The 20767-nt window shown below is 37.7% G+C and overlaps 1 protein-coding gene across 1 annotated transcript in view; it reads right to left on the bottom strand.

Moving 5' to 3' along the window:
- Positions 1-18614: 18614 nt before the first annotated feature.
- LOC105392505 (G-protein coupled receptor dmsr-1) overlaps positions 18615-20767 on the bottom strand; it is a 36202-nt gene continuing 34049 nt past the window's right edge. Inside the window, exon 5 of the mRNA XM_038117913.2 lies at positions 18615-20479. The gene's annotated coding sequence lies outside the window, so the exon portion shown is untranslated. The remainder of the gene's footprint in view (positions 20480-20767) is intronic.

A 20767-nucleotide genomic window follows, 5' to 3' on the forward strand; every position in this document is an offset into this window, starting at 1 on the left:
TCCATGCTTGACATAATGCGCTGGGCGGGCGGTTGCTAAGAGGATACGCAATGAAATCTCAAGATTGCTTTGACAACTTAGCTTTTAATAATAATGAATGGATTTGATCCAGCATTCATGCAAGAAATGTAAGAGCTGCTAATAAACAAATAATATACTAAATCTCTCTATTGAGATTTGTTTCGGTCTTACAAAGTCCCGTTTTAATTTTGGTAACTAAACAATAGAACACGGGAAAGTTTTGGCAATTAGAAGGAAGAAGTTTTAAACTCGGCATTATTGAAACAAGTATTTTGCAGTGTTCCTTCAATAAAGTTCAGAATTTGTGCAAGTTCGTGTCGTATTTTGTAAGATCTGATTTGCAAACTTAATAGCGAATATGTAAAATTGAATTAACTTCGAATTGTCCGTGTCAAGTGTGTGTGTATGGTAGGTGTGACTGTGTGTGTTTGTAACATCTAAAAAACTTTGTGTGTTTTATATTGATGAAACTTCAGGCTGGATTGCTCATAAAAAAGCACATACAGTGCGACAAACTTATCTGTTCCGGTGAGAGCGAAATAAATTAATCTATATCTCGTTACTTACTAATGAATTGTATATTGTAAATTGTTTATTAATACCACAAGAGCGTATACTGTACTGTACAGTGCCACAAACTTATCTGTTCCGGTGACAGCTCACATAAATGTCTAATATTTCTTAATTCTATAAGATTTTAAGTTTGCTCGTTACATAGCACCTCCCACGACTATGACAAAGTCCCCCTGTCCTATGTCAGGAAAAAGATCAGAGAGGAATCGGTCCGGAAATGGCAAGACCGATATGCGACATCCAGTACAGGAGCAGTCACGCGTAAATTCTTACCGGATGTCAACCAAGCTTACCGGATTACGCGAAGTGCCAAACTGACCCCTGCTCACGTACAAATGCTGACTGGACATGGGGGGATGGGAGAGTATTTGTACAGATTTAAACTCAAAGAAAGCCCAGAATGTGAATGCGACCCAAACATCATTGAATCGGTCTGGCATATAATTCTCGACTGCCCCCGTTTCCTTGCTGCAAGACAAGATCTGGAGACATTGATAGACAGGAATTTGGTGGAGTCAGAATTAAAAGATATCCTGGCAGACACCAAGCATAGACCTCATTTTCTATCTTATTCAGATCGTGTCTTCAGAGTAGCAGCCAGGAGAAACAGCACCATACCCCGCCCCGACCCGCAATCAATACCAGTATATCAAGCCTCAGTCACAACCATCACAGCACCACCACAAGCAACTCCTAAAGAAACAGCAACACATCAGCTGTTGGATTGTGGAGAAAAAGGAGAAGCTAGACTAAGACTCCGAAGCGTGGCTCTGTTCATGGACGGAAGCAGTGAAAGACTCGGCATCAGCTTCTGTATCTCAGGGGCGCGAAAGAGCGTGGCCATATCACCCGGCCTAGCCTCTCTCCTAAATGGGAGCACATCGAAGGCTACCATGAAGCGTAAAGCCTACGACGCATTGCCAGTAACCCTAGTGGGAAATCAGCCCTGCAGACTAGTGCGATGGCGTAACAAGACCATCGCACTATTCGAGTGGGCCGACGACACCCCGTTCGTTCAGGCATGCTCATGGCTCAGTAAGCTTGGAGAGATAGCGCTAGACAGTAACGTCCCCAGGATAATAAGCGTAGACGCAATGGTGATCGAGTATAGGAAAGGCGAAATTGTTGACCAGCTGGGTTGCCTAAAAGCCTCAAAACATCATGAAATAGTGGTGTACGAGGACAGAGGCGAAGATCTAAGCTTTCTCAAAGGTCATATACTTGCGAGGGGCATTGACAACTGCCACCAACAAGCCGAATACTTGGTCACCGGATCTGAACGCCTACAGGAGAGGATGACCGCTGGGGCTGTCGCCGCTTCAGAACAACGGAACATGGAAAGGAGGATGCACAATTTAACATCGCAAGGGCGTGTCCAAGGGTTCCTCCAGGCTTTTAAAGCAGCTGCCTCAAGCCTTATAGGAAAACCACAGAGGACACCCGAGAGGCGCCAAATCTCCAGAGAACCTAAAACTGGAAAAAGGCTTGCCCAGAGGAAAATTACTCGAGCGGATATGGGCCAGGTGGTCCCACCGAAGCTGAAAACAGCTACCACCTCAAACGACCATCTAGAGAATGCCGCCATCGAATTTATGGCAATTACAACCGCCACAAAGCAGGTAAATCTCTTGTCCTGCAAAACGATCATGCAGACCTACAGGCAAGAGAACGAAAGCCGGCTAAAAGTTTTACTCGAGGAGGCCGAAGCCTGCATATATTTACGATAACAGTAGTTGCCAAGTCCTCAGAGGCAAAATGACTGGAGCGTATATGGCGGCTTATAGCGAGGAATGCGGATTCGTGCCCTGGGAACGCAACATCCCGAAACTCACTCTCCCACACAACAACCAAATGGTGGTCGTAGCTCAGTGTACCAGGATTATGCTAGAGGACAAAATCCTAGCAAAAGCGGAAACCATTAACGCTACCTGGAATAGCTGGACGATGCCCACCATCGCTTGGGTGAACGGGGTACCTGGATGTGGGAAGACAACCTGGGTGGTAAATAACTTCGATGTGAGCAAAGACACCATTATCACCACGACAACTGAGGCGGCCGTCGATATACGAAACAGGCTAGCGCATAGGATCGGGGACATGGTTAGAACTAGGGTACGTACGATGGCATCAGTCCTAGTAAACGGCTTTAGAGAACATGTCGGATGCCAACGCCTGATAATTGACGAGGCCCTGATGAACCATTTCGGGGCAATCGTAATTGCCGCCCGCCTGTCCCGTGCCAGTGATATTGCTCTAATCGGAGACATCAACCAGCTACCGTACATAGACAGAGAGAACCTATTCGAACTAAGGTACAGTCGCCCAACACTGGTAGCAAACATCACCCAGGAGCTGTTGTGCTCATACAGAAACCCCATGGATGTTGCATACGCCCTAAGAGAAGTATACTCAGGCATATACGCAGCCACAACGCGTATCCAATCCCTGCAGCTGAAAAGGTTTACAGACGCAGCAATTCCAAAATCCCAAACCAACACTCTATTCCTGACGCATACACAGGAAGAAAAAGAGACCCTGACCAGCCAAGGGTTTGGAGAAGGAACGGGATCACGCGTCTTAACCATACACGAAGCACAGGGATTGACGTACGAATCCGTCATTATCATAAAAACAAAAGATAAAATAAAGTTGCACGATAGCATACCTCACGCAGTAGTGGCGCTGTCGAGGCACACCTCCGCCTGCACCTACTATGCGGATGACACCGAGGACGCTATCGGCAACCTCGCTAAAACGGCAATAACAGCACCGAAGAAACGGATCCTCGAGTACAACCTAAAGATGGCAATAAAAAATCGGGACAAAGAGGTCGTTGCCCAGCAATCAAGGCTTTTGGCAACGCAAAATGGAGCGGAATAGGAGAATTTTGATTTTAATTTTATATTGACGGCCAAACCGTATTGCATGTATTTTATAGTTTTGTTATGTATAGTATATAGCATGTATTGTATAGTTTTGATATGTAGGTATTGTATAGTATATCATGAATTAATATTATCTGTATAAGAACTAACCAATAAAATTAAGATAGTTTTAAGAACACTGTCACACATTAACACCAGGCAAAACAACAGCGATGACAAAAGGAGTGTGTGGCCACTGACAGGCGTCTGTTAAGTTCTCTGAAGACAGCTGACACTGGCCCTACCCTTCAAATGTTTGTTGCCATTATAATTGTAAGTGTGACTGTGGGAAACAAAGAAAAAAAAAAAAAAAAAAAAAAAAAAACAAGAAATGCACAACTGGGGGTTTTTAGTCGGTTAAAGGCCGACACTACCTGGGTCCCCTTCCCAGGTGTCTGTGTAGATTTTCCTCCAGGAGTGCAAAAAAAAAAAAAAATTATTAATAATATATAGGTATATATATATAAAAGATAAAATATATATATTATAAGCTTCCACATTGAGTAGTGAGTAGTTAAAAGATGAAGACAAAAAACAACCAAACTCTCACAATATATTGATCTCTCAAAAAGGCACGGACATAAAGTCTGTGGAGTGATAATAAAATCTTTAAAAAAAAAAAAAAAAAAAAAAGTTTGCTCGTATTGTTAATTCGCTCTTGCGGTGTTAATAAACCCATCTAATCTTTTACAATATACAATTTATTAGTAAGTAATGAGATATCGATCAATTTAGTTCGCTATCACCGAAACAGATAAGTTTGTCGCACTATACACATAGTTAATGATTATTATGAGCACATAGCGACGTGGATTTTTGATCTATGGCCCGTGCCTTGTATAGTGCCACAAACTTATCTGTTCCGGTGACAGCTCACGTAAATGTGTAATATTTCTTCATTCTATAAGATTTTAAGTTTGTCAGTAGTGGTAATTCGCTCTTGTGGTTTTAATTAACCCATGTAATCTATATTAATATAATATAATTCATTAGTAAATAATGAGATATGGATCAATTTAGTTCGCTCTCACCGGAACAGATAAGTTTGTGGCACTGTACGACAAAGGACTTTGTATTCAAAGTCCTTGTGTACGACAGAGTTAGATTTTTTTATAAACAGATCATAAACAGGCCAAGCTATGTGTTTTACTTCGTCTATGCTACAGTTTGTTATTTGTTGAGCACTCAAAGTTGAGCATCTTTTGAGCATCTATAAAATTGTTATGCTTGGAAATGAAATGTAGCGTTTATTGCATCTGCACCCATATAAACCTATATTATTATTGTGCGTTTATCGTCCTCATCGGCAATGAGAGTGTAATCAAGCCGGTAGTGCCTTCGAGGACATCGAGGTTATGTACTAATTCAAAGATCTGATTCATGGCATTATACCTATCGATAAAAGTGTAAAAGTATTAGTTGGAGATTCATATAGTATTTCTGCGTTATAGTAATTTGCAATGGCGACACTACTCTGGGGATTTGGTCAGTTTATGGTGGACCCGTCCACCCACGTGCTGCAGGACCTTCTCGAACCGAAGCTGAGCCCTTCGCCCCATATACCGAATGAGAATATACAATATGATCAGTCTGAAGCAAACATCGTTGAAGAAATTGACGAGATGCTATCGGAGCTCCAAGAAAAGATAAACACAACGGAAAGACATAATACTCTGTCAGTGGAAACTGAAGTGTCGCTGTCATTCTACTCTCTTGGAATACAGTCGTGTGAGAAAGTGGAGCGCGAGGTGGTGTCGGTGGGAGTGCAGTGCTCGAGAGTGCAGAGTGCCCGGCAAGTGGACCAGGGCACGCGGGTGTCGCGCGCGCGGCTGCGGGACCGCGGCGCCGGGCCCTCCACCGCCAGCGTGGCCCTCAACAGGGACGCCCACACCTCCACCGACCCTCGCCAGCTCTGCGACCATCACCGCAGGATCCTCCACCACCTCAAACATTGGTCAGTTAAACACACCCATCAACTGAGCCGGGGTGGCTCCACCAACCTTGTGGCTTCGATAAAATCACTCTTCAAGAACTTTTTAAGCTACTTCAGGTTCGATAAAATAGAGAATATTCCCGACTTTTTCAACTCCCCTTCAAGAAACTTCAAAATGTACCGTACAGCCAGCTTTGATGACTTCTTAAAAGATAATTACAGGGCTACATTCTAACAAAATAATTAAAAACTGAATCTGGTGATTACGCGGTATACTGAAACTCAATATACAAATTCATAAAAGAGTAATTTACAGCTCATGTTTTCACCTTGTTAAAACCGACAACCGTACATCGTAAATTGTTTCATTTCTGTGAAATTATGTTAAAGTGAGAAATAAAGTGAACAGAATGTTGTTTAACTGAGTCAAATTTGATTGTCTCCCGTGACGAATTTAAGCTCCTTACAAGAATCTAATAACACTTTGTCTAGTGTCTAGAGCGAACAAGACCAAACGAAATTATACTTTAAGAAAATCGAACACAATCGCAATTTTCCTCATGAGATTCTAATATTAAATTGAAATTATTCCACATGGTTTACTCACAACGGTATTGGAAAATGTAAATGAACGAAAATAGTAAAAAATATAGGAAGCCGAAGTTATGAACAGATCCATAAATGCATTTTTGTTCACTCCGATCTCGTATATCTTTCAATAATGGTCGATGTGAGGATATATGCCGCTGCCTATACTCCTTTACCAACATATTTATCATAAAATAGCCAACCCTAGTAAAACTCTTGGGTCTGCAACGATAACATAAAGTTGGCAGACCTTTATATTTTACAGCATTTTTGTTGGTGCATATAATATATGTGTACAATAAACAAGTAATATACACAATGTACACAGAGTATCCCATGCAAAAATACAACCTAAAATATACTAAAGATGCATTGTACTAAAAATATACATATTTGTATTTAAGTTCATAACCAGAATATTAGGTCGCTCCTTGGAAGAGATCTAGATCCAGCAGTGCGAAATTTTGGGCTGGTGATTATTATTTATTATAAATAGCGTTTTACATGTCCAAATAGGTACTGTTCTCACTATGTCATTATTAATTCATTTAGGTATACAGTATCATAGACTAGAATGTTATAACTTGTACAGTATACGGTATACTGTATACCGCTATATACAGCCAATCGATCGGTGCCAAAATACCTACGCTACGACATAAACACCCGCTGCGCCAGGCGTTAATAAAGAATAATAACGCCAAAACAAACCGTTAAAATGATTCATACCCGAAAATTAAACACCAATCAACTAAGCTATTCATTAATTTTCGGAAGAAATATATGAAAGGTAATACTCCGTGATTCTATAAATTCATTACTCTGCGCACCATGAGGTTGTGCAACCGAGCTTTGTTGGGAATTGAGCTTTTCCAAAAGATGATTGAATAAAAAATCTGGGGCCGAAATAGGCGGCCGTCCCCTGATGCAATAATAAATACCGAATACCCCGAAAATTGTGAAAAATTAACACAATAATATTAAATTGCTGAGCCTTTTTTCATAGAACATGATAAATAACGCTGACGGTTACGCAACATATAAAAATACATTGGAATAATTTTATAGACCGAACCGAAGGATATTTCAAACTTTCAAAACCTCACTTTTTCAGTCGGTAGTAGTCGGTAGGTTTAGGTACTAAAAGAAAGAAAGGCAGATGAAAGGCCTACGTTGCGTAAAGTGTTCAATGAACGAACCTTTAACAATTTCGTATTGAAAATAACAGTCACCCAACAATTAAGTACTAGGTCACCAGTTTTTTTGTCCCAAATCTTCTATAACACACACATCTATAACATCTATTTTCTTAAACACAATAATTTATACCTGCAATTTTGTACAATTCAAACTAGACGCAAATGAAAAATTTCACCCAGTTTACATTTATTGGACGAACATTGTTTCCAATTGATTTAATTAGCACTGTGTCAGTATGTTATGTGTGAAATGTTAAATTTTGTTTCAGTTGATGTTCGTTACCGTTAAATTAATTTGAATATATTTTTATGTATTGACTAGCGTATATTTAACGAGTTATCTCTTACTTTCTGTTTGCCCGTTTTTAAACTATTGATATTATGATAATTACAGATAAACAAGTGAAAAAGTGCAGCCGTAAACTTTTCAAAAGGGGTCTGCTGCTCATCGGCATAGGATTTCAACAGAATTTTAATGATGGCAGATTCTGAAGGATATTTTATAGGGTAATGGATATTCATTTTTCACGGAAATATTACAGGCAGTCCCTGGTCTAAACAAAAATTCTACATCAAATACATATACAAGTGGATAGGGCGTAATAAATTTATGAATTCGGCTTTGCTTAGACCATTCAATTGGGAACGTTAATAATACGTGCTTTTGTTCATATCCCGGGTCGCCAGATTAAACAAACAATTGTAGGGACTTTGATAATTAGTGAAGGCCGGGCAACTAGTGGCTAATTTGATTACTTGTTCCTTAGAATCACTGAACTCAAGTCTCGTATCACTAATTGTGGGTTGAACCACATGGGTATATAATAGAATAGACACTTAAGAACGTATAGCATGCATAGTCGTTTCGTAACCCATCGTACTCCAGAATCTTTTTTTTATCATTTAAGTACTTAAGCAAATTAGGAGCGTTGGTGCGTTGGTCGTTGCATATAATATATCAATTTTAGTTCCATCATCCTATTTTATACCTGTGCAATGGCTACGCCAGGTGCAAATCTGAAAGTACGTTTCCTCACGTCGAATTTCGTAGAGAAATTTATACTTATTCTAAAATAACATTTTAGAACGTGCCATGACATGCAATCCAACTTGATCGTTCGTACGAAGGAACTTTACATACTGAATTGGTAGTTGGAGCCTTAAAATTATGTTTAACTAGCGAATAGCCGGGGTTACACACGAGAGAAATGCTGATAAGTATACCTACATATCAAATTAACTCCTATATGACTCTGAAATAAATTTAATATGAGTACCTAAGTAGTAAGTATACTAATTTTGCAATTTTAATGAAAAGCTTATGAGGTGTCAATTTTAGTAATTACACTCAGATCCTATAGGAATACCTACATAAGTACAGTACATACATAATCGTAGCGATGGCTGAAAACAGAACAATTACAAAGTCAGGAATAATTAAATTTGCTACATTCCAATAAACTCCCCAACGCAGTACCCATTTGTAAGATCAAAGGCTTACCGCTACCCAATAGTCAGAAATTCAGAATTGGCTAGATGATTGATGATATTAGTGGCTGTTAGTGTGTACTATTAGTGTGGGAGTAAAGGGTTCTTAAAGCTTCACCGTCAACCAATCGCAGTCCATAGCTGAAAATGGCTTCTCTTAAGGAAGTCCGAACTAGGAAACTGGATACGACTCAAGTATTTGCCAGGCACTTACTATCACATATCATCGCACTATCTCGGTGGAGGGAATCTCACACGAAGTATGGCCAATCTTGGTCTTTTCTGAACACGTTCACGCCATTGCTTTTTCTTTCTTCAACAGATTTACAAAGCATAATTTTATTTTATTTTATTTTTATTTTATTTTATTTTTATTTATTTGAGACAATAAACAGATGTACATTAAAACTTACTAAGTAGACTTAGATTAAATATAATTATGTTAATATACATCCCACAACATTGTCTACAAGTATGTTAACATAGTACTGTTATTACAGTTCAAAATCTAGAAGTGCGATGATTGGTGATTTGATAGTGGAAGTAAAGTGATGTTTACGAGAAAAAAAAAAGAAGATATTTCTGTAATGATTTAGGAAGCAACCTGTTGCTAATATTGTGCAAATATGGTATAGTTAATGCAAATATGTAGTAATCCAAACATAATAACAAATTAATTTTAATTATCTAGTTAATTTCTGAAAACTTTGTGTATATTGTTTTTAAAATCTGCAAATTTTGAAAACATATCAATATGCTCAAAGTGCTTATTGTAGGAATCAGCGATGCGGCAGAGAGGCGCGCGCCGGCCGGCGTTCGTGTGACGCAGGCTCGTCGCGAACATGCGGTATGCGCGCGCCTCCCGCCGCACCACTGTTCTAGGTACAACATAATACAGCTTATTAGATAGGTCTGTGCAATCAAAGTGGCTATGACAAAGTCGGTACAGCGTTACGGCTTCCAAGATAAGTCGCCTTGAATCTAGTGGAATGAGGCCATATTCGTCCAGTAACTCGGTGTAAGAGAGGTGGTTGCGGTTACGATGAACTCGGAAGTGTACTGAACGGAGGTACTTGCGTTGAACACTTTCAATTGCGTCACTATATTTTTATATATGGGATTCCAGATTGGTACCGCATACTCAAGCTGTGGGCGGATTATGCTTTTATAGAGGTGGATAAGTGTTTCAGGACGTGAAAAGTCTGTGGTTGACCTCATGACTAGCCCATACATTTTATATGCCTTACTCACAATACTATCAATATGTTGATCTAAATGTAATTTAGAATCGAGAATGACTCCCAGGTCCCTCAGGGCGTCTACTTTATTAAGTGGTGAATGACATAACATGTATTGAAATTGCGTAATTTTCCTTTTTTTTGTAAAATTTATAAAGTTGCATTTTGGAAGGCTAAGATGTAGTTTATTATTATTGCAGTATTCTGTAAGTCGATCGAGATCTTCTTGGAATAGTAGGCAATCATTTTGTGAATTTATGCTTTTAAATGCTTTTAAGTCGTCAGCGTAGAGTAAAAATTTTGAGTTTCTAAAACAAGTATTAATATCGTTAATGAAAAGAATAAAGAGTAGAGGCCCCAGTATAGACCCCTGAGGGACACCGGAGGTAACTCGGATAGTATTGGACTGATGACCGCAGATAACTACTGTTTGAGTTCTGTTAGAAATATAGGATACCATCCACCTAAGTAAATTACCCCGAATGCCGTTGAACGCAATTTTCTGTAGGAGCAGCTCGTGGTCAACTTTGTCGAAGGCCTTCTGAAAGTCAGTGTAGACTGCATCCGTTTGGGTTCTGTCATCGAGATTTTGAAAAACGAAATTTGTGAAGACCATGAGGTTTGTAGTGGTTGATCTATTTTTTGTGAAACCGTGTTGCTCAGGCAAAATTATTCTATGGAGCGAAGGGTAAATTTCATCATGCACTAATCTCTCGAAGACCTTCGACAAAGCTGGTAGCAACGAGATAGGACGGTATTTTTCTACGTTGTTTTTAGGCCCACTTTTGTGTACGGGAATTATGTTGGCGTGTTTCCACGCTGTAGGAAATGTTCCTTCCGACATACATTTATTGAAAATTAATGAAAGGGGTTTGTATATATCCTTAGCGGTGTTCTTAAGAAAAACAGGAGGAATTCCATCAGAGCCGGGGCCTTTGGTGGGGTCAACTGAGGACAGTGCCCTACATATTTTATGGGAACTGATGTGTATATCACTGATAAATAAATCGTGAGGGGCGTAGTCAGGTACCGGAATAAAATTATCACCCAATAGCGTGGACGGTTCATAGACGGAGTGGAAGAAATCGGAAAATAGGTTACAAATATTTGTGGGATCATTAGCGGTAGTGTTTTTATAGCACATAGAGGAGGGAATTCCCGGTTTTTTTTTGCGATTATTTATATATGTCCAAAAATATTTACTGTTCTTGAATACATTATCTTCGACCGATTCTATATATTTTGAGTAACATTTACGGGCCTCAGATTTAAAACGTGATCTATAAAGTGAGAATATTTCATAATCAAATAAATTATTGTATTTTTTCCATTTTACCCATGCATTTTTTTTGTTATTAAAAATGTGGATTAAGGCTGGAGAAAACCAAAATGGGTAATTGGAGTTTTTGGGTGAAGACATAGGACAGTGCTGTATTATAATGCTATGAATTTTATTGTAAAAAGCTGTGAGGGCTGCGTCTGCTTTTAGTGGTGACAAAATATCATCCCAGTTTGTGTTGGTAATATCGCGATTAATAAGGTCATAGTTTGCTTTGTGAAAATTTAGTTTAGATATCAATTTTCGTTTCAGAGGCGTGTAGGAAGTCTTAAAAGTTACGGTGGCGGAAAGTGGAGGGTGTAGTTTATCTGGTGGGCAGAGATGATTTGTGTTTACATAATCTCCGAAGTTATTACCTATCAAAGATGATAGTTTAGCTGCGTCCAGTTATGATACAAATATTTTAATATGTAGATCTCTTATTCATCGTGCACTGGCGTCTTACAAGCACATTAGAGATCACAGAGTTTGATCAAGATTGGAGTGAATTGAGTCTGGGATCATAGGATCAACAGTCAGTTTACTATAACCACTGCGCTATCCGGTCTCCCGGTCTTAGAAATAAAAGTCAGGAAAATATTTTCCTTTTTAATTTACCGTGACATAATTTTTATTTACGACGACATTGTAGCTCAAACTTCTGAAGAAAAATTAACAAACAACCAATGCAAAACTCGAGAACAGCTATTTAATTAACAATATTTTACTCAACAAAGTCAAAAACGACAAAAGGGACTAACCCTAAGAGATTTTATATTACTACAGCAAATTGTTACGGGAGTTAACGAAGTGTATGTAAAATTTTAAGTGCCCTTTCCCCGACTGATTTGTTCTCCAATTCTATAACTTTAGCTTGATATATTATAATTTTCCATCAATATCAGTAAGTGCGTCCTAAATAAGTAATACAAATTATACGGAAGGACTCTTAATTATATCCGAGGTGTTGAATGTTCAAGGTAAAAACAATTTCCATTCATTCATATCTGTAAATCATATAACATTTTATGAAAAGAGTAACGGAATAGATAATATATAATTGAGTATTATCTTGTATATATACATTGTATAGACATAGCCTGCGCAATTTAGCGTCAATTCACACGTACCACAACCACACCACGTCGCAGCGACATAATGTGGTCAAGCTGTGGTTACGTGTGAATAGTGTGACAGCGGCTGCGACAAAATGTCGATGTGGTTGTGTTGTCGCTGTCGTTGCGATGTGGTAACCACGTGGTCATATGCATTTAATAGGGAAAGGAGGTGCCCGCGGTGCCGCCGCCGCGTGGCGGCGTTGGCGACGCGATGTGGTTGCGATGTGGTTTCGATGTGGTCGTATTACACAGGTGGTCGATGACAACGGCAAAATGTGGCACGTGTGAATTGGATCATTCATTTTCAATACAAAATATACGCCCGACCACACGGCAGCGTGGTTGTGGTGTGGTTGTGGCTGTGGTGTGGTTGTGGTACGTCTGAATTGACCCTTATCCTAAATTTATTGACATTAAAAAAATTAAGAGTCATACACACAGAACGGATGGTCATGGCCTAGCATGGCATCTAATCATAGGGGTATATCCAACTTGAGGCGGGCAATAAGTTTGTCAGGTCACGCACTCTGCAGTATCATTATTATTCCCACGACAATTTGTTTTGATTACGTTTTAGTACACATCCCATGTTGGCTGCTTGACATATAGCTGCCCTCTAATCCGATTTCGAGAGCACGCTGTATGAATTCATATTGTGTGATATTTCTTCCAACGTACTTCCCATTCATAACGTTGTTGTCCATATTGTATGGCAGTGGAGCCTCCTCGCTGACAGATAACGAGTCAGTAATTGACACTCGGGGGATTCGGGCGGAGCACGTCACTGAATGGAGCCTCGCGCTGCCACAAGGTTCGGCTCTTGTCAACTTTCTATGGCTGTGTGGCGGGCATCATCAGTCAACCTTTTTGTAAACTTGAAAAATTATTCTTTCATTTTTCTAGCTTCTACGTCATAGTGCGGTAGTTATGGTTTTCAGTTTTTACTTACGTTTGAAAATAAATGTTACTATAAATGCGTAAATATACAAGTTTGTGTGATGATCGTTTGTTCACGGATCATAATAATATACCTTTTTACGTTTATAGTTTAGGTATGTATATGAAAAACCTCAAACTAGGCTACATAAGGTAACTTTTATATTGCGTGAAAATCATGTTTTTGTATAATTAACATTTACTTATTTTTATTGGGATTACATAAATAAACTTTCCTACAACTTTATCGTGAATTTTTTATTTGAGTTCAACCCGTAACTGTACATAATCAAATAATCTAAATTTACATCCACACAAGGAATTATTTGTTCAAGAACTACAGTTGGAGTCTGGAAATCTAATTATTAATTCAACCAAGTTACTAATTACGGTCTAAAATTTACACGAAGAGTTTGCCTTAAACCTCAGAACGGGCTAGCGTATAACTTTAGTTTAGTTAAAGTTTGACATATATATGTCAGATTGTAGGGGTCCGTCCAACTCTCGGTGACCACCGTGTCGATCACTAGTTTCAGCTGTCACAAGTCGATTTTCGGGAACACTCAAATCCAAAATTCATGCGACAGCAACAAAACAGCCCTCGCTCAAGCCAGTCTGGGGCCTTCAGTGTTGGTTTAATAGTCAAAGGTTATTGGTAACGAACGTTCAAGCAGTCCCCTTAACTTTATAATGCAATTAAGTCGCAATAGTGGCGGTGCAGTTTCTGCTTTCCATGGCTTGCAAATTTTCAGATGATTACTGCCCATACATATAGGAGAACTAGAGACTGAATACATAAACCGACTTGGCATTACGGTTTTTCACACGTTTACGTATGGGCCACAACTTTTTACGGTTGAGTTCCTAGACTTGGCTTTTTTTTACAAGTTGTTTCAACTGTAATTGTTTTTTTTTCATAAAGATTATAATTTTAATAATCTCCGGGACTGCCAGAATCAGTACGGGTCAAAAAACTTTGGGTATACAAATACATTCACGGGCAATGAAAAAGTTCCACTGAGAAAATCACCAAATTACTCCTAAACGGAAAAGGCTAGCTTAATGACGCCTTGTGCAACATTGAAGTATATTTAACAGAGCACCAGGATATTACCAACAAAAAACGGTAATATTTTAATCAAATTTTAAATTAAATGTTTGATCAAATTTGGATCGTTTGGTGTCTACTTTTTGTAAATGGAACGTTTTCATTGCCCGTGAGTGTATACAGGGTGTAAGAACTTGGCTACGGGAACATCACTGATAAAATTCCTCCCTGTTATGTACATTATATGCGGTTGAAGCGCTACAAAATGCTGTTGCGATGAATAAAGCACGTTTGTGAGCAGAGAAATCAATAAACAAATAGCTATACAATTCCACGAACCTACTATGCATTGCCTATACTGTGAATTTGCACTCAGTGTTTACATACATTGTTATGCTAAAAATGCTATGCATAAAAGTTCCTACAGTTTGTGCAAATGCATAACGATTTCCTGTAACCTACTTTGTGATCGTTTTATTAATATACTTATGTAAATCTTTAATTTTTGTTTAACTTCCGCTCAATTTATTCATATGAAAAAATAATAGCACGAGAGCATTCCCGCTCCGCACATTATTTTAACAACGGATAAAGTGGAGTCCTGAAATTCAATATCTCATTTCATATTACAACACTCGAGCCAACAACAATTTCATCCCCTCAAATTACTTTATTCTCCGTGATTATGTGTTTGAAAAGCTCACATTGGCGAGGTATATACATATACAGAGTGTTCTAAAAAAGCTATAGTTACTAAGTCGAAAGGGGTGACTCAGGGGGTCATTCTGAACAACTTTTCTTCTACAAGTTTTGGAAATTCGCGAACAAAACTTGTTTAGAATGACCCCCTGATTCAACCCCTTTTGGCTTAGTATACTCTCCTTGCAAGACCCTGTATATATATACCTATTTCTGTGCAGGCCACTGCGGCTACAACACACAAAACTACTCAGAAAACTGGTAAAGGCTATGTAAGTAGAATATTTATTACAGTAATTGCTATTTAAACCTCTGTTTCTTAAAGTTCCCCTCAAACGTGTTCTATAAGTGTAAGTTATAAACTTAATCTGCCTGCCTAAATTAGGGGTTTTTGCTTGAGTTGACATTTTCAACTCAAGCGCTAAAGTGAGCATTAACATGAAATATGGAAACCCATCTGAATTAAATCGTTGGCAATAACAGTCCAACTACTTCACGTGAATGCAAATATTACGTGTGGAGGTGGAAGGAACGGTAAGATAACGCCCGTCTCACTGTCTCTTATAGAATTCTGACATCCTTTATTATTACTTACAAGAAAATCTCCAGAAACATAAGAAAAAATAAAAAGTTTACCGTTACCCCGTCTCCTGCGTACTTACTAATCACTGATCACTATGATGAAACGAATGGTGAAATGGCAGAATATTTATGGATTAGACTATTCTCCTAATCATTTACTACATGTTGATCGTTTGATCTATGTGTGAGTTTAATCGCTCATTCTCATTACCTTAACCTGTTAGCTGCCTAAGCCTGGATCCTTCCAAGACACAATCCAATTTCCATTGTGTCAGATTTCACGGCAAACAAGTACTGTACACGCGTGTACACGCATACTGAAATGAATAGAAGGAGACTCACCACAAGTAGTTACCGCAACCCGCGTGACTCAGCCAAAAAGCGATCCTGCGTTCTGTAAAGCTCTATTTATAGTATAGGTAGATCTCTATAGGTCTAATAGACAGATGGTATTATTCCATTGTGCGTATATCAAATCTTTGAACTATGCACACTGTTTGTGGAGTCGAACCCAGATACCTCCATGGTCATTATCTGCGGACATTTATAACATTATTAAATTATTAGGTTAGTCCCTAGTCCCCTGCCCTTTTAACTTTCAGCTTGTGGTACATAACATACATTTAATACATTGGTACTCAACCTTTTTTGTACATGGGCCACAAACACGTTTAGGTCATGATGTCGCGGGCCGCAAGCAATATTTTTTTTAACTATTATAAAGCGATGTAAACTATCGAAAAAATATATTTAAAAAAACACATGCATATACTACTCTGTGTAAAAAGTATCGGGATTAGATCAATAAAACAAAAAAATGATTATTATTTATCCAAATTTATTATATCACCTTCAAAGTTTGTTCCTTCAGAAACGATAAACATACGCCAACGAATTATCTAATCTACACAACATTTTTTTAAACGCTGTTTTCGGAATTGTGTTAAGTACTCGCGGCTATTTTTAACCGAATTCCAAAAAAGGAGTTTTTTTTTAAATATTTTTATGTATATTCACCGATTACTCCACCGTTTATGAACCGATTTTGAAAATTCTTTTTTTGTTGTATTGGTTTTAGCTCCCAGGTGGTCCCATTTTTTCAGAATTTTATCTCACCCCCAAGGGTGGGTAAAGGGGTAAAAACAGGGTCTGAATTTCCATTTTGGGCACATATTAACCGATTCTAATGAAATTAAGAACGTAAATATAGTTATGTTTTATGCATAATATATAATCCCGATACTTTTTACACAGAATGAATATAGTATATTCTCTATTATCTCTCATCGCACTGATAAAGGCCCGGCGGGCCACATGCGGCCCGCGGGCCGCAGTTTGAGTATAGCTGATTTAATAGGTCATTCCAACAGCTATGTGCTGATACCATTATTCTAGTCCGTGACACTTACCTAGGGATTGTACTCGTGAGCATATTATGAGTATTAACTACCTATTTATCCATACATAACCAGCTGTCTGCTAGTTTATAGATACTATACAGATACACGTACATATAATAACCTAATTGCTTATAGCCAAGAGAGGTGGTAAAGCGGGGCCTCAGGGGAAATCTTCATTATTTCCAGTTAGAAATCGTGCTGGTTTGAATAACAATTTCTTTCTTCGAATAAAAGTTTTCAATCCACAAATATCTCCTTTGCTTAATCCACTCTCAAATACTTAGGTAAATTACCAGATACAATATCTTGATGAAAATTTTATTTGAATCGTGGTTGGTATGGCCCTTAGGGAACAGACAAAAACAAGTAAACTGTAATAAAACTTTTTTATTTATTAAACTTTTTAAGTGAATCTACTTAGTCACATATCGATAATTCATTTATATTAAAATCTACAATTTAAAGACGATATTTACATTTACTTATCATAATTACTTATTCTAATATTTAGAGACAATAGCTATAAGAATCATTTTTTTCCTTATTTGTTAAAAACTATTTAAGGAGAAGTCGTACATTTATAATAATCTGTTAAAGTAATATAATTAACTTCACAGGAAGAACATTATTGAGAGTTAAAAAATACTTTACAGATAGACCTATGTCCAGTCCAGCGTATGGACCAAGCTACCGTCTAAACCGAGAGGCCTGTGTGCAGGACAGGACGCATGTAGCCTGGGCCTCAAGTCTGCTAATGAATGGCGGCTCAATGCTGTGTCGTCTGAATGGTTTTCCGACTTTAGGTATCTGTTTTCTCTTGGTTAGTGAGTCCCAGTAGTGCATTATGAAACACTTAACACTTATTACTGTGAATTAATGTTAGTTCTTTAAAAAAGATGCAATAAATGTTTCCTAAAACGAAGATAATGAATACCTACAGTGAGAAACCCATGCTGCCGACACACAACTGTGCCGCCATTCTTTAGCAGACTTGGGGCCCTGATCTTCCACAGTCACAACAACCCACGTAGAACGCATCACGTGTAAACCCAATGTTGAAAAACCTTCCGAATAACTTTCCTCGCTTTAAAATTGGACTGTCCGAAGTGAACTGATGTTTAATTGTAAAGCGATAATTTAAGGGGTGGGATGGACTGCCTTATTGCGTACGTGATGATGAAGGAAAATATATAAAGGGACTAGAAATACATTAGTAACTCATCTTGTACTGTTGAAGTACGACAACCCTAACTTTACAACGGGTAAAAATGGGAGTTTTGTGTCTGTAACCGGTAGCTCTAACATTGAAAAAGAGTAAGACGTACCACTTTAGTGTAACAAATGACACAAAATAATTATGTATATTGTATATTTTGGTGTTTCCACTTGTTTCTGTGGCAAAGTTAACTTTGTCTGAATTTATCATGATCTATAAAATATCACAAATAATAGAAGTAGGTATGCTACAGAATAATAACTCATTCAATAATTTAGTCACAAGGTTTTTTTTTCCCAATTACATCTCCAGTTTTTCACTAATACGTCTTTATCACATATTTATATTTACATTATTTCATTTTCGAAATTGTGTTAAGTATGCTTATTATTTCCTAAATACGACTTTCTTAATCAGTACCGAAGTTTTTATTTTACACTCACGGGCAATGAAAAAGTTCCACTCACAAAATGCTGACATCAACAACTCCAATTTTTTTAAACAGTTAATGAAATATTTGAACAAAATATTACCGTTTTTAGTTGGACATTTAACAGAGCACCAGGATATTATCCTGTATTTCAATGTTGCAGCTTTTTCCGTTAAGGAGTAATTTGGTGCTTTTCTCAGTGGAAACTTTTCATTTCCCGTGAGTGTATTTTAATACCTACTTGAAGCCATGTAGAGTACCTACCTTCCTTAATTATGTCAGAAATCAAAGTATTATTTTTGATAAATTTTCTGTAGTAAGTACTTATATTTAACGGCAAGCCCGATTTATCTGCGTAATATGTGTTTTTTTATTTGTAACTGTTCTCTGTTATGTTTGCTTGTGTATGTGTACAATAAACAGTTTATAAATAAATATTAAAAAAAACATCGGTAAATATTAGGACATTTCTTGACGCAGTTATTCTACAGCTAAGGTGTCTGCAATCCTGGATACGAGACTTCAAGCACCTCAAGTGTTGGAAAAGATTATAGTAAGCTATCGAAACGGAAGTAGCAGAATTCAATAAAAGTCCGTTTTGACGTTTCCTTCTCAAAAATCTTCTACAACCATGTTTCGATTCGTGCAAAAATATTATTTGTACATGTATAAAAGTACAAATAATATATAAAATAAAATGATAGTATAAAATATTGACTAATTATATGCATAATTTTCTTTGAAACGGGATTATTATATTTTTACTATCAGTTATAACACAAGATACTCGACAGCGTTACGGTGAGGGACTATAAACTTATTTCTGCCTATTAATTACAAGCTACACCCAACAAGTTACATTTATGGCTTTGTTCAAAAGTGATGATCACGATTTGCAACAGCCAGTACTTCTATAAATATCATCTGTAAATGTACATCCATACATACGACTACCTCTCAATGGCATGCCCAATTTATAATTGTAGCTTTTGACAAAGGTAGACGGAAACCTTTTTGCCCTGCTGCCGGTCTGTTGCGAATTTTAACAAAAAGCTTAAATTGTTTTAAAGCCTTATAGCGAGGCTTTTGCTTTCACTTGTATTATTCAATTTACAGTAGAGCTTGTAACATCACGTAGCATCCACGCTCACGCAATAATAACCCTTAGGTACATATTATACGTGCTATGAATCATAAGGGTAGTGCGTCATTTCAGCCCGGCGCAGATTTATAGAAAATATTTTCCAGAAGAATAAAAATATACAGAGAGGTAATTTTTATTATAAATATGCATACGAATAAAAATTGTTTGTTACTACAAATTGTTCAAGATCTTTGGACCTTTTATGTATTATTCTTCTAATTGTTATCTTTGGAGAACGTCAATTACTTCCTCAGGATTGCATGATTGGCCTCGTTACTCAGTACGATACAATATTCAACAATTATTATGCTATGAAATATGAATTAAGTACTTATACATGTCCATGACAGAGGCAGAGCCATAAAATATTAGAATCCTGAAAGTTTGGTTATATCTTAAACTTATCATCTAAGTACTTATACCTATACTTTCCTAATCATAAACTACTCTAACTACTACACATTTCACTCTACAAACGATTGACTGGTTTCACTGCACTTGAAGCATTGTTTGCAAGTTGAAGTACACACACACACCACACGTCAGCTTAAATTGGTCCGTACGATATAGGACTCAATGTTTACTCGAAGCACCTCCTCGGGATTGTTGTAGCTGCTCTGCGACCTGAAAACAAAACTTTCTTTAAAACAAGAAAAAGCTTTCCCAACCAATTAAAATTGTACACTTTCTAACAACTCGGTAGCTAGTTCAATTAACTGAGCTAACAAACGTGGATGAATGTAGACATTGTAACTTGGTTTCAAAAACATAATTCATGTTTTATTTATGTTTGTCCTGTGACAGTTTGATGATACTCAGCCCAATTATCCACAGAAATCCGATATCAAGGTACCGAGGACCGAATCACCTGTCAATAAGATTTATATCTTTACTAGTTGATGTGGGTCGTTC

This window comes from Plutella xylostella, chromosome 10 (genome assembly GCF_932276165.1).
Source record: "Plutella xylostella chromosome 10, ilPluXylo3.1, whole genome shotgun sequence".
Classification (NCBI taxonomy): domain Eukaryota; kingdom Metazoa; phylum Arthropoda; class Insecta; order Lepidoptera; family Plutellidae; genus Plutella; species Plutella xylostella.